General features: G+C 36.3%; 1 protein-coding gene across 3 annotated transcripts in view; it reads right to left on the bottom strand.

Annotated features, from left to right (window-relative positions):
* The window catches only part of CARF (calcium responsive transcription factor), a 99,649-nt gene that overhangs the window by 21,496 nt on the left and 65,488 nt on the right, over positions 1-12,665 (bottom strand). For 2 of the 3 annotated variants that reach the window (XM_061186592.1, XM_061186577.1), the window contains one exon: positions 9,678-9,817. The gene's annotated coding sequence lies outside the window, so the exon portion shown is untranslated. Of the gene's footprint in view, positions 1-6,553; positions 6,758-9,677; positions 9,818-12,665 lie in introns of those variants that run through there. The other variant, XM_061186585.1, reaches the window with a different exon arrangement.

Here is a 12,665-nt window from a genome sequence, read left to right as displayed (position 1 = left end):
ATGATTAGAAGGTTGGGCTTTGAGCCACCTGATACAGGCCAACCTCCTGACCTCTGGGAAAGAGAGGAGGGCTGGAGAATGACTTCAATCACAGGCCAATGATGTAATCAATCGCTTCTATGTAATGAAACCCCAATAAATGCTCTGGACACGAAGCTCAGTGGTGCTTCTCGGTTGAACACATTGATGTGATGGGAGGGTGAAGTGCCCTGATTCCGCGGGGAGAAGGCATGGAACTTCTGTATTCAAGACCCTCCCAAATCTTACCTTATATGTCTTTTATTTGGCTATTCCTGATTTGTATCCTTTCTGATAAAACGAATTGTAAGCACAGTGCTTTCTTGAGTTCTGAGTCATTCTAGGAAATTATCAAACCTAAAGGGGTCATGGGATCATCCCAGATTTGTAGGCAGCTGGAAGTGCAGGTGACCTAAGGATCCCACTTTTGACTGGTGTCTTGTTGGGGACCATGCCCTTTAATTTGTGTGGTCTGTGCTAACTCTGGATGGTTAGTGCCAGAAGTGAATTGTAGTATACCAGTTGTTGTCAGAATAAACATCAGTAATGTAAAATGTATTAAGAGATGCATGAAAGAATGGTCATCAAATTATTAACGGTATTTATCTCCAAACTAATTTCAGGTGATTTTTATTGTTTTAAAACTTCTTTCATGTTTTAATCAAATTTTTTATAATGATTATGTGTTATGTATATAATGGGGAGGAGCTTTTTATGCTGTGAGGGGAAAAGTAAGCTCTGGAAGACATACTATTAGGTGAAGAAACTAAGATGCTGAACAGTAGGTATTATAAGATCCATTTATACATATATATATACATATTCATGTATAATTATGTATATTTAAAGAATATGGAGATATGTACATATTAATAGAATGAGAATAGGAATAATGTACTATAAAATGCTGTTGACAGTGGTTATCTATAAGGAAAGGTGTCAGGAGGGAGTCATTTGCTATGCATATTTCTATATTGTTTGAATCTTTTACAACTAGAATATTTATGTTACTCAACTAGTAAAAAAAAAGACAAAACAATTCCACAAAAATGTTTAAAAAAAGGCCAACAAAAATTGATTTTTTAAAAAAGTAGATTGCAATATAAAAATGGTCTAGTGAAAAAAATTGATATTTCACACAAGAAAAAGAAATATTTGAAAAACACCTAATAAAAAATGTTAATCTTAACAAAAGTGAAATATCATTTCAAATTAGAAAAGTCTTTAAATTATCATATTTAATTCTCATGAAGACATGATCAGATGTACAATCAAAAATTACTTTGAGACAGAGTAAAACAACATAAAATGTACAGGAAGAAACTTGATAATCTTATCAATAGTGTGAAAATGCTTATGTTCTTTAAACAGCATTTCTAAATCTAGGAAACTAAACCAGAAAACATAGTAGTCAGAGATACAAAAAATGATTTTTATACAGAAAACATAGTAGTCAGAGATACAAAAATGATTTTTATACAAAAAATATTTGGCATTAAAAATACTGGAAATATCTAAACGTCCAAAAAATGTGGGGAATGAATATATAGATGTGAAAAACCTATATTATGCAATATTATGCATCCCTTAAAATGACAATTTTGAAGAACCTTTAAGGCAATAAAAAAATACAATGTAGTGTTCAGTTTTAAAAAAGCAGTATTGGGCTTCCCTGGTGGCGCAGTGGTTAAGAATCCGCCTGCCAATGCAGGGGACACGGGTTCGAGCCCTGGTCCCAGAAGATCCCACATGCCGCGGAGCAGCTGGGCCCGTGAGCCACAATTACTGAGCCTGCGTGTCTGGAGCCTGTGCTCCGCAGCAAGAGAGGCCACGATAGTGAGAGGCCCGCGCACCGCGATGAAGAGTGGCCCCCACTTGCCACAACTGGAGAAAGCCCTCGCATAGAAACAAAGACCGAACACAGCCATAAATAAATAAAAATTTTTAAAAAAAGGGATAATAGTGCTGGGGAATAGAACTAGAACCTGCTATTCACCAACAATAATTTAAAAAAAAAAAAAAAGCAGTATTTATAACTGCTTATGATCCAAATTATGTTTAAAGAAGATACATTCCTCAATTTTAAATATAATTATTTTTTCTTTTTCAAGGTTCCTCAATGAAAGCTTATTATTTTAATAATTTTTATTGTTTTATAATTATATTTACTCAGTAACATTTTAAGGCAATGTTTCAGACAACCGGTTGTCTGTTTAATCTTTGGTTTCCTGATAGAACACCTATTCAATACAATAAAAATATTTTAAATTACTTGATAAAGCACTGAACCTTTAAAGTACACCTGGGGTTAAAGCTCTAAAGCTGACACTAACTGTATGATTCTGGGAAAATTATTTATTCCTTCTGAGCCAAATTCACTCATCTGTTTAAAGAAAAAAAAAAGATTGGGTCAGACTTCCAGGGTCTTTTCTAGGTCTAAAAATATTATGATCCACTATTATTTATTGATACCACTGATAAAGTATAAATCTCTTTTTTCTACTCTAGTTTGATGGCTTATGCAAATGTGATAGATTTGTTCAGGAAGATTAATAAATTTGAGGAGGGCTGGATTAGGATTTTAGGGTTAGAATGAACTTTATTACCATCTGCTATTGTACAATCATACAAACTGAGACCAGGGATGGCAGCTACTAATCCATGATCATAAAATAGAAAAACTGAAAACCAAGCACCAAAAGTAAAAATCTCCCAGAGCTAATTATTAAGATCAATGGTTTCCCATTTAGACACTCTTTGAATAAAATAAAGCAAATGCCAAGAATTAGTAATATTTTAAAATTAACACATTTTTTATTAATGCAGTTGAACAAATAGTCATATATACACTCAAATCATATTATTCATTTGTTTAGTGACAATGTTAGATTCTCAGATCCCTCTGCAATTAATCTACAACACCTCAGGGGTTTCAGCCAATAGGAAGGGAACTACTGATAAAGACAACTAGCAAATATAAATAGGAAAGAAGCTAAATCTCAGTTCACAGTAAAATTCAAAGTGATATTTTAAATTGTATCTCCAAATGTTTACTGATACTTGACAGAATTACCCTCTTTTGAGTCTCAATTTCTCGTTTATAAAATGAGAACATTCACTGCTGCCAACAGGACTGATATAAAAATAGATAATTATGTAAAAACACAATGCATAGTATATAATAGCTATTCAATGTCAGTTCCTTTCCCCTTGCCCTTTGCATTCTGAAAATTATCATGATCAAATAGGACCAGAACCTGTAAAAGTTATATATCAGGAAATTTAATGATACAGAAAGAGAAAAGAAATATAAGACTGCCTAGCTATGAGATCTGCATCATACCCATTTAATGAACAAATTGTTCCATTTAATAGCTTTTTATTACTGGTCTGCATCCAGTCCCTTTTGATACCCATATTGATACCCATGTCATGAGAAGTATCATTAACTCTGGGGCCCATGTGTATAGCTTCCATAAGCCATGGGCTCCACAGAGCCAAGATATTTCAGAGAACCACTGAATTCTAGCACTCATTCTCACTCTCCCAGGTTGCAGATGAAGAAATGAATTGATTCACCCAAGATTACTCCATTAAGTAAGGATCAGAACTAGTTCTCTGCTCCTATTATTTCACATATCACCCAAACTACTTATTCTACCAGCATCCATTGCTGAGTTTTCTATTGTAGTTTACTTCCTGTGAAAATACTTTTAGCCAAAGGGTATAGACAAAAATAGAAGAATTAATTGGCTATAAAATTGCAGGGCAGGTTTAGGTGAAATTAGAAATAATCAATATACAGCTACAGGTTGTAACTAAATGAAATTCATGACCATTTTAAACCATCTTTCCCTCCTTTATATTTTTAAAGTAGAAATGGGTAAAGCTCTAGCTTCTGTGCTTACTACTACAGAGTTAAAATCAACGGAACTGTAAACTGTAGTGTAATTAAAAATTAAAATGACTTCAGTGTTTCCATGGAAATAAAAAGACCTGATGAATAAAAATTACTATTACACAACTGATATAGAAGTCTGTTACTCTGAAAGTCACACATTGTTTCTTAGCTACTACAAGCTAGATGTTTTTGTTTTGTTTTATTCTTGCCTATATCCTTTGGTTAAATTCTTCTTGAAGGTCTAAATACACCCATATTTTGTACTAATATAATTCTGATATCAAAACATTTCAATGTATTTTCAAATGTTAATCAAACCTGACAAGAGAGGAAAGATCGTCTTAAGACAGTTAATATATTTACATAATTCTAATCACCTTCTTAAAGCCAGAATGTATACTGTCACTTAACCATATTTTAGGTAAAAGCAAAATAAGTGAAAAAGTTTAATAATGTATTAAATATAAAATTGAATAAAGTATAAAAAGATAACAAAAAGTTGATAGTTTAAGGTAGTTAGTTCCAAAAAAAAAAGAATAGAAAGCAGAAGACTAGAAAGAAAAAAGACTTTTCTGAAATATTTTTATAATCAAGCCTAGAAATTCTGAATCTCCTCATGTGGAGGGAGTGTTACATGTGAATATGGTATATTAAAGGGCATTTAGGCTGTAGTTACCTTATATTGCAGTGTCTCTTGGAGACCCCTGTTTTATAATACACTGAATATGTATTTGTTGACTAAGGGACTGAAGAGATTGCTTCAATTAGCAACTAATCTGAGGTATTTCCTACTCCTATGTTCCTTCACAGGTTCCAAAGTGGACTCAATTGACCAGTGTGAAGCATTGTTGGTGTTCCTTTTAATTTCTTAGCCATTTTTGCTGCTCTACCTAATCTAAGTGTTGGAGGGCCCCAGGGCTAGAACCCGGTCATTCTCTTCTTTATCTACATTTCTTCTCTGTTTTCTGTTTTTAAATACCATCCTTATGTTGATAAATCACAAAAATATTTATCTAGATTTGTATTTCTAAGTGCCTACTAAACACTTCCGCCTGGAAATCAAACTAACCAGTCCAAAGACAGCTCCCGCTTTTCTCTTCTGAATCTATTCAACCCCAGTCTTCCTCAACTCAGTAAAATTCACTATCATCCATACAGTTGCTCAAGGCTAAAACCCTGGAGACATTCTTCGCTCCTCCCCTTCCTTCACTTACCATCCCCACACCCCCTCCCCAACAGCCCCTCAATCAGCAAGTCTTGATGATTCTCTCTCTAAAATATATCGTGAATCTGTCCATTTCTCTTTGCTTCCTGTATCACTATCATTGTAGTTCCAAGTCACCTAAGCTCTCAGCTGTGCAATTGCAATAACTTCCTAATTGCTCTCCCTGTTTCCATTCATGTCCTTCTATAATATATTCTCCTACAACATATAAAACAAGGTATATCACTTCTCCACTAAAAATTTTCTAATGGTTTTTGCTATACTCAGAATAAAATTGACCCTATGATTACCATGGACTCCAAGGCCTTCTGTACATGACTGACCTCAGCTCATACCATTTTCCCTATTGCTCTCTCAGCTTATGTCACACGGACTTTTTTCAGCCCTTTAACACATTTTTTTTTTTTTTTTTTTTTTACCTCAAGGCCTTTGCATTTACTGTTTCTTTTACCTGTGAAGGTCTTCCCCCTGCTTTTGAATTTTGGTTTCTTTCCATATGTTGAATGCTATCTCCTTGAAAATACCACCAAATAACCTGTTGATAAAGCAAAGCTAAGTTTCCTGCTTACTGTAGTAAGGAAAAATACTACCTTGACGATCTTACCAGTGTCTCTGAGGGGGAAGAACAAAGGGGAGATGTTTGTGAGTTTTGGGGGGTCTAGTTTAAGTTGAGTTTTTCAATGCAAGGATTTGATAGGTATTGGGTAAAGTCTGCAGGGCTGACAGGGAAACCCCAAGCCAAAGTTACCCATCAAAGAGTCCTTCTCACAGAAATGGGCCTGCTTTAGTACCTTTGCCATACTCAGCCACTGGCTGGGAGCAGCCTGTGAGAAGCATAGCTTCTGAACAAGCACCATGGTAGATCCAGAGCACAGCAGCTGGGGCCACTGGTCAATTACTCCACTTGAAACAAAAGCTCTGAGTGGGTCATTTTCATAGCTGTCAAGGCTCACCTCTTGTGCTGAACAGACATCTCTACCCACAGCTTCAGGGTACAGGTCTTCTGTGGTTCTTGTGGGCCTGTCTTCCTGAGGAGAAACTCAGATGGGACCTCCGACACTGCTGTTGATCTCTGGGGTCACAAGTGGTACGCACGCTCTCCCTCACCAACAGCTATCACCTCATCAGGTCTTGGTGGCTTACAGGTGGTGTGACTGAAATCTTAACTCCTGAAAGGTCTTAGCAATCATATTGTTCTCATGCTGACATTGCTGCATGAGTCTATTCACTGTTACAGTGGGGCACAGGAGTACCAAAAGGTGCCCAAATGGATCATCTGGGTTCCACATGTAGTCCCCCTGCCCTACCTCCTCCAACTGATCAGGGTCCATCACCCCTGCCAGAATGCTGATGCCTCTTCTTACTTGCTGGTGCCTGGATTCAAGGACTCCAAAGTGCACTGCCATCAGCGTATCTTATAGTTCAATAAAAACTTTGTGTTCCTCCTGGCAAAAGTATGCTCCCTTTGGGGACCAGGACCTCCAACCCTGCAGGGCTCAGAATTAAAGGGGTGGGAAGCACAAAACCTCCCAGTGTGTCATTCAGAATGATGGTAAATGGAGCCACTCCTGCTTCTGCCCCTTGGTTATTAATTAATGTCCCATGTATTCTTCCTGTTGGGAACACAGCACCATAAAGAGGTCTCTGATTTAATGCACCAAGGATGGCACTCAAACTTTCAGAATGTTGCCTCTGAGTTAATGCTGTAGCTCTGCTTTTAGAAGGCCATTTCAGCATTCTATGAACTTACCATCTTACGTACAGCAATTTCTTCAAGAAACAAACCATATAAATTACTTTGCATACATATTCATACCTCTTTGAAATTATACTAAATACAGTCCTAATTGCTGCATTAACCTAGGTGACCAAATTTGTTTTCCCCCAGACAAAACTAGAAGACAGAAAAGCAGGAACTGTTTAGCTATTTTTCTAATGGGCATGCCTGCCATTTTATCTTTATAAATTTTAAGGAGGCTATGTATATAACAAAATTCAAAGTCATTTTCACATCCTGTAGATCTGTATCTATTTTTAAATGTACAATAACAACAGCTAGATAAAACTATTTAGTGACCAGTGTTTTGTCTCTCATTTTTTTCTTTAGATTTTGTCTAAGTATTCAAAGATTATGTATCAATTAACTCAGTTTAATATTTGTCTAACCTATTTAAGTTACCTAAGGATCTAGATATTACAATTTTAGTTAAATATAAAGTTCTTAAGAATTTTGATATTATAGAAATATCATAAGATAATAAATCTGTTTAAGATACCCATCATTATAATTTTACCTAGTTAATCATGATTCTAATTTTTGTAATGTTAAACAACTTGTAGAAATAATAACTATGGGCTTCCCTGGTGGCGCAGTGGTTCAGAATCCACCTGCCACTGCAGGGGACACGGGTTCGAGCCCTGGTCCAGGAAGATCTCACATGCCGCGGAGAAACTAAGCCTGTGCGCCACAACTACTGAGCCTGTGCTCTAGAGCCCGCGAGCCACAACTACTGAGCCTACGTGCCACAACTACTATAGCCCGCGCACCCAGAGCCCGTGCTCTGCCACAAGAGAAGTCGCCTCAATGAGAAGGCCGCGCACCACAATGAGGAGTCGTCCCCGCTCGCTGCAACTAGAGAAAGCCCACGGGCAGCAACGAAGACCCAATGCAGCCAAAAAAAAATAATAATAAATAAATAAATAAAAGAAATAATAACTATAATGCTACCTCATCTGTCCCATCAAACCAATGCAAAAATACAGAGTTTAAATTATGAGATGTTCAATCTTCATGTATAACCTAGAATATTGTGTTGGCAGTAATTTCATATATTAAAGTCAGGAAGAAAATAAATGTTTTTCAGTCCTTCAAATCAGTACAATTAATTCACTCTAATTTGTCCAATGATTCAACTATTTATCAGGAATATTCTATTAAAATTTCCTATATAATATATAAACTTCATATTCATAAATAAAATTACAAAAACTCTTTAAATCCTGTTTCAAAGCCCTTCATCTTGGAACCAAGACCTCTTTTTTCTTTCCTTATAGTTTTAACCAGAAATATCTCTTAAAAGCAATTTTAAAGAAAAGAAACAAAAAGTTTCATTTTCTTTCCATTTTAGAAATTCTTCATTAGATATTCCTAGAGTGAGCACATAATGACAGAATAATTGTTTTCATCAATTAATCTTTAATGTTTCCCTAGGGAGGGAAAAGGAAAAGAGGAACAGACAGAAAAAAATGAGAGGAAGCCAGCTTTAGTCAAATACAAAATTATCACGGTAAAAGACTAATTATCTTTCCTTAATTAAGGAGAAGGGAAAACTTAGATTCAGGAAAATTATTTTGACATATCTGCACGGGGGAGAGGGAGGGAGGGAGAGAAGGAGAGAGAGAGGGAGCGAGAGAAAGAAAGAGAGAGAGGGAGAGAGAGAAAGAGAGGGAAAGGGTCATTATAATTGATTTAAACATTAATTCAGGTCCCTTGACAATCTGATTTGTATAATTAAAAAGCCAGTAGTTATTGATACTTAAAGTATAGAAATGAGAGGGAGGGGGGTCTCATATTAAACAAAGTAATCTTTCTCCTTTCAATAAAGAAGACCATCTCCTCCTGAGCTGTTCTGAAGGGAAGAAGAAAAAGTCGAAGGTGAGACAGAACAGAGGGAAATGGAGGAACACAGGATGAGGAAAGTAGAATAAAGGACATTACATTCAAATTGTGATTTGAAGGGATCTGGAAAAGATGGTTTTAATTTTTTCACATTTTCCCCTTGTCTTTGCCAAGGAATCTTTTAAGGAGGCAATTTCATAATCCCTTGAATATATTTTGGAAGTTTCCTCTTGCCTTAAAATGTAGACAATTGTATATTTGGGATATTGCTTCTTTTTTGCTTCAAAGTGCCTCCCAAAAGGAACAATTTTGTTCATAACAAAAGTTCCCCAAAGTAACCACTGTAATTCCAAATATCATTAGAAAGTTAAGATGACACATTCTGATCCTAGTATAAATACAGACAAGATGCAGGAGTTCAGCCCAGAGTGGGTACAGAACTAAAGATAAACCCATGAGTCTAGCAACAGTAAGTCAAATCTTGTGCACCTTGTATCTTGGGGACCCTCCCCTACAAAGAGAACTAGACTTCCAATGGACAAAATAAAACAAGAGTAAGTAAAGTTCTGATAAGATTTTCATAAATGACCTGAGACAGTTTTTCCAAAGGATGCCAGTCTGAAGAGAAACCTTCTGAACATTCAAAACTTACTCCCATCTTCATCCCTATGAACTTCCTCTTATAGACGCACAATGAAGAAATGACGAGGACAAGCAGTAGTACTGTTAGTAATAATGCAGATTTCTACCCAAAATAAGAGTTTTTCAAACTGATCAATCAATGGATTTTTTAAAAGAGTTTCTAATTCCTAGATATTACTCTCAAACTAAACAAACTAAACTTAGCATTTGCATTTGGAGTGTTTGATTAAAAAAAAATAAGAAATCAGAACTCAAACCCAATATGAACTTACCTCACCGTCGTCATTGGACAGACCCTGTGCAGGAGGCACAAAGGGCCTCAGAAAAACACGCTGTTTCCAAGTTGACCAGATTTTGATGGGACCTCCAAGACAGTCAAATATTGGCTCCTTTAAAATACCTCCAAAATAACCTGTTGATAAAGCAAAACTGAGTTTTTTGCTTACTGCAGTAAGGGAGAATACTGTCTTGATAGTCTTAGCAGTGTCTCACAGGGAAGTCAGAGGTACAATATTTACGAGTTTTGGGGATCTGGTTTAAGATGCGTTTCAAAGCAGAGGATCTGAGCGGGATTAGACAAAGATTTTACATAATATTTTTTGACTGGACAAAGGGAGGTGAGAGTTTAGAAGTATTTCACAGTCTTCTGCCTTTTTAGACTAATCTGCTAGTCCCTACACAACCTGAATTGTTCACCCACCTGGAAATTCTTTGATTTAAAATGGTTTTTCCTTTTTTACAATTGATAGTATCAATACTTATCACTCCACTTTACAATTCGTTGATTGTATTAACTGTCTGCCACTACACTGTGAGTCCCTGTAGGACTAAGATTAGGTTTTGTTAATCTTTCTTAGAGCCAGCAGGTTAACACAGTGTCTGGTTCTCAATAAATACTCAGTCACTGTTGCCCAGGAGTGGAGAAAAACACACAAACATGCTGAAGTTATTATGAACATAACCTCAGATGAATCCTTAATCAAGTAGGGCTATTAATAATATTTTTGCCTAGTCTAATTACTCTCTTACTAGCTTTTCTTAACTCCCTAACACACTTCCCCCCCTGCACCAATCTCCACACTCCCCTAAGGCCCTTGCTTCTTATTTCACTGAGAAAACTGAATTAATCAGAAGATAATTTCCAGATTCTCACTTGTACCCACCTACTAGCATCTTTACCCATGGAGTCTGTCTTGTCATCCATCCATATAAGAGGTACCCATGCTTCTTCAGGCAGAGCAAGCACGTCCCATTCTTGCAGTTCCCTCTTACTGCACTACTCTTCATGTATCTGCATGACTAACTCTCCTACTCTCTAATTTGCTTACATATACCTTCTTAATGAGGCCACTCAGATTGCCCTATTTAAAATTGAAATTCTCTCCACACTGAACCCTATATTTCCCTTTCTCTGTTCCATTTTCGTTCCATATTATTTATCAACCTAACATATAAGTACTTCATACACATATAATAATACATATAAGTACATACAATATACTTATTTAGTATGTTTATATATACTTACTTATTATGTTTATTATTTATTGTCTATCGCCCCCTACTGGAATGTAAGCTCCAAAAAGGCAGGAAACGTGTTTTGCTGAATGTCCATCTTTAAGATTTTAGAGGGTTCTTATAGAACAGAAATGTAAAAAACACAAGAGTTTCTAAAAGCAATTACAGATGCAATAGTTACAGCCAGAAAATTGTTATACAATTTTATTATGGTAACCAGTAAATTATCTTATCACCTCCATTTGATCACCATACCTATTTTCAGAAATCTGTGAAGCTTAATTTTTTTCATCCAGATTTTAGGAAAGCTTTTTGATTCAACAGGCTACTTTAATATATCATTTAAATAAGACTTTTAAACACATGCTAAGCAAAATGTAAAATTCTCAGCCTGGCCCTGTAGAATTATTACCATTTAACCTGTCATATCTTTTTAATCTTTTCCCAGCTTCTTTCCTTCCCTGGATCCTAAAGTTCTCACAAAAATGAACTTACTAGCACCCCAAATGTGCTGTATAATTCCTTCTACTTGCTCCTTGAATTCTATATATCTGCAATTTAATCTCATGTCCATATCCTGTCATGAAAGATTCAACCTAAAGATCCTACCATGAAAAGATCACTTGCTTTTCTGGACTGTGTAGCAAAAGTAATGTGGAATGGTATTGGTCAGACTTTGGTACTAATATGAGCTTTATCACTTAATAGTTTATGTAACAACCTCAGGCAAGTTGCTGAATTTCTGAATTTCAGCTCTCGCATTTGTGGGAGACACCATTAGTGGCCTAAATGATATTCAATGAATTCTTTCTCTCTTATTAAAACACAATTTTTCTTGGGGTGGTAATGTGCCCTTTAAAAAGAGCTACAGTAAAAGAAAAATAAAATAAAAAATAAAAAGAGATACATTTCCTAGCATCCTTTGTAACTAGGGTGATTATACAACAGTTCTAAACAGTAAGTTAAAAGTAGAAGTTACTGTTGGATCTTCTGAGAAAGACCTTTGGCTTACTCACCTAGCTCAGACCTTTTGCCTATTCTATTCTTCCTGTCTGAACTCCACCGCTGGCTAATCTGGAAGATTGCCTTTGGACTTAGTTTCACAGAAAAAAGAAAACACTCTTTATTTGGTTAAGCCAACATAATCATGTCTCTATTGTGACCAGCCAAAGGTGCTCCCTAACAGGACTTCTCTGGTGGTGCAGTGGTTAAGAATCTGCCTGCCAGTGCAAAGGACACGGATTCGATCCCTGGTCCGCGGAGATCCCACATGCCGCGGAGCAACTAAGCCTATGCGCCACAACTACTAAGCCTGCACTTTACAGCCCGCGAGCCACAACTACTGAGCCCGCGTGCCACAACTACTGAAGCCCACGCACCTAGAGCCCATGCTCCACAACAAGAGAAGCCACCGCAGTGAGAAGCCCACGCATTGCAACGAAGAGTAGCCCCCGTTCACCGGAACCAGAGAAAGCCCGCGCACAGCAACGAAGACCCAACACAGCCAAAAATTAATTAATTAATTAATTTAAAAAACAAACAAAAAAGATGCTCCCTAAGAGATACACCATCTTGAAAGTTAAGGATAATGCTTATGTTTCAGGATTTTAAAGCGCATTATTAATAAAATTAATTATAAAAATTAACATATATTGAGAAGCATGTATCAGATTCTGTTTAAGATCTTAACATCGGTTAACTCACTAAATCCTCATAACAATTCAGTTAGGTAGCTACTACTA

This window comes from Eubalaena glacialis, chromosome 1 (genome assembly GCF_028564815.1).
Source record: "Eubalaena glacialis isolate mEubGla1 chromosome 1, mEubGla1.1.hap2.+ XY, whole genome shotgun sequence".
NCBI lineage: Eukaryota > Metazoa > Chordata > Mammalia > Artiodactyla > Balaenidae > Eubalaena > Eubalaena glacialis.
The sequence above is the reverse complement of the archived record's forward strand: the minus strand, read 5'-3'. Positions and strand labels throughout refer to the sequence as shown.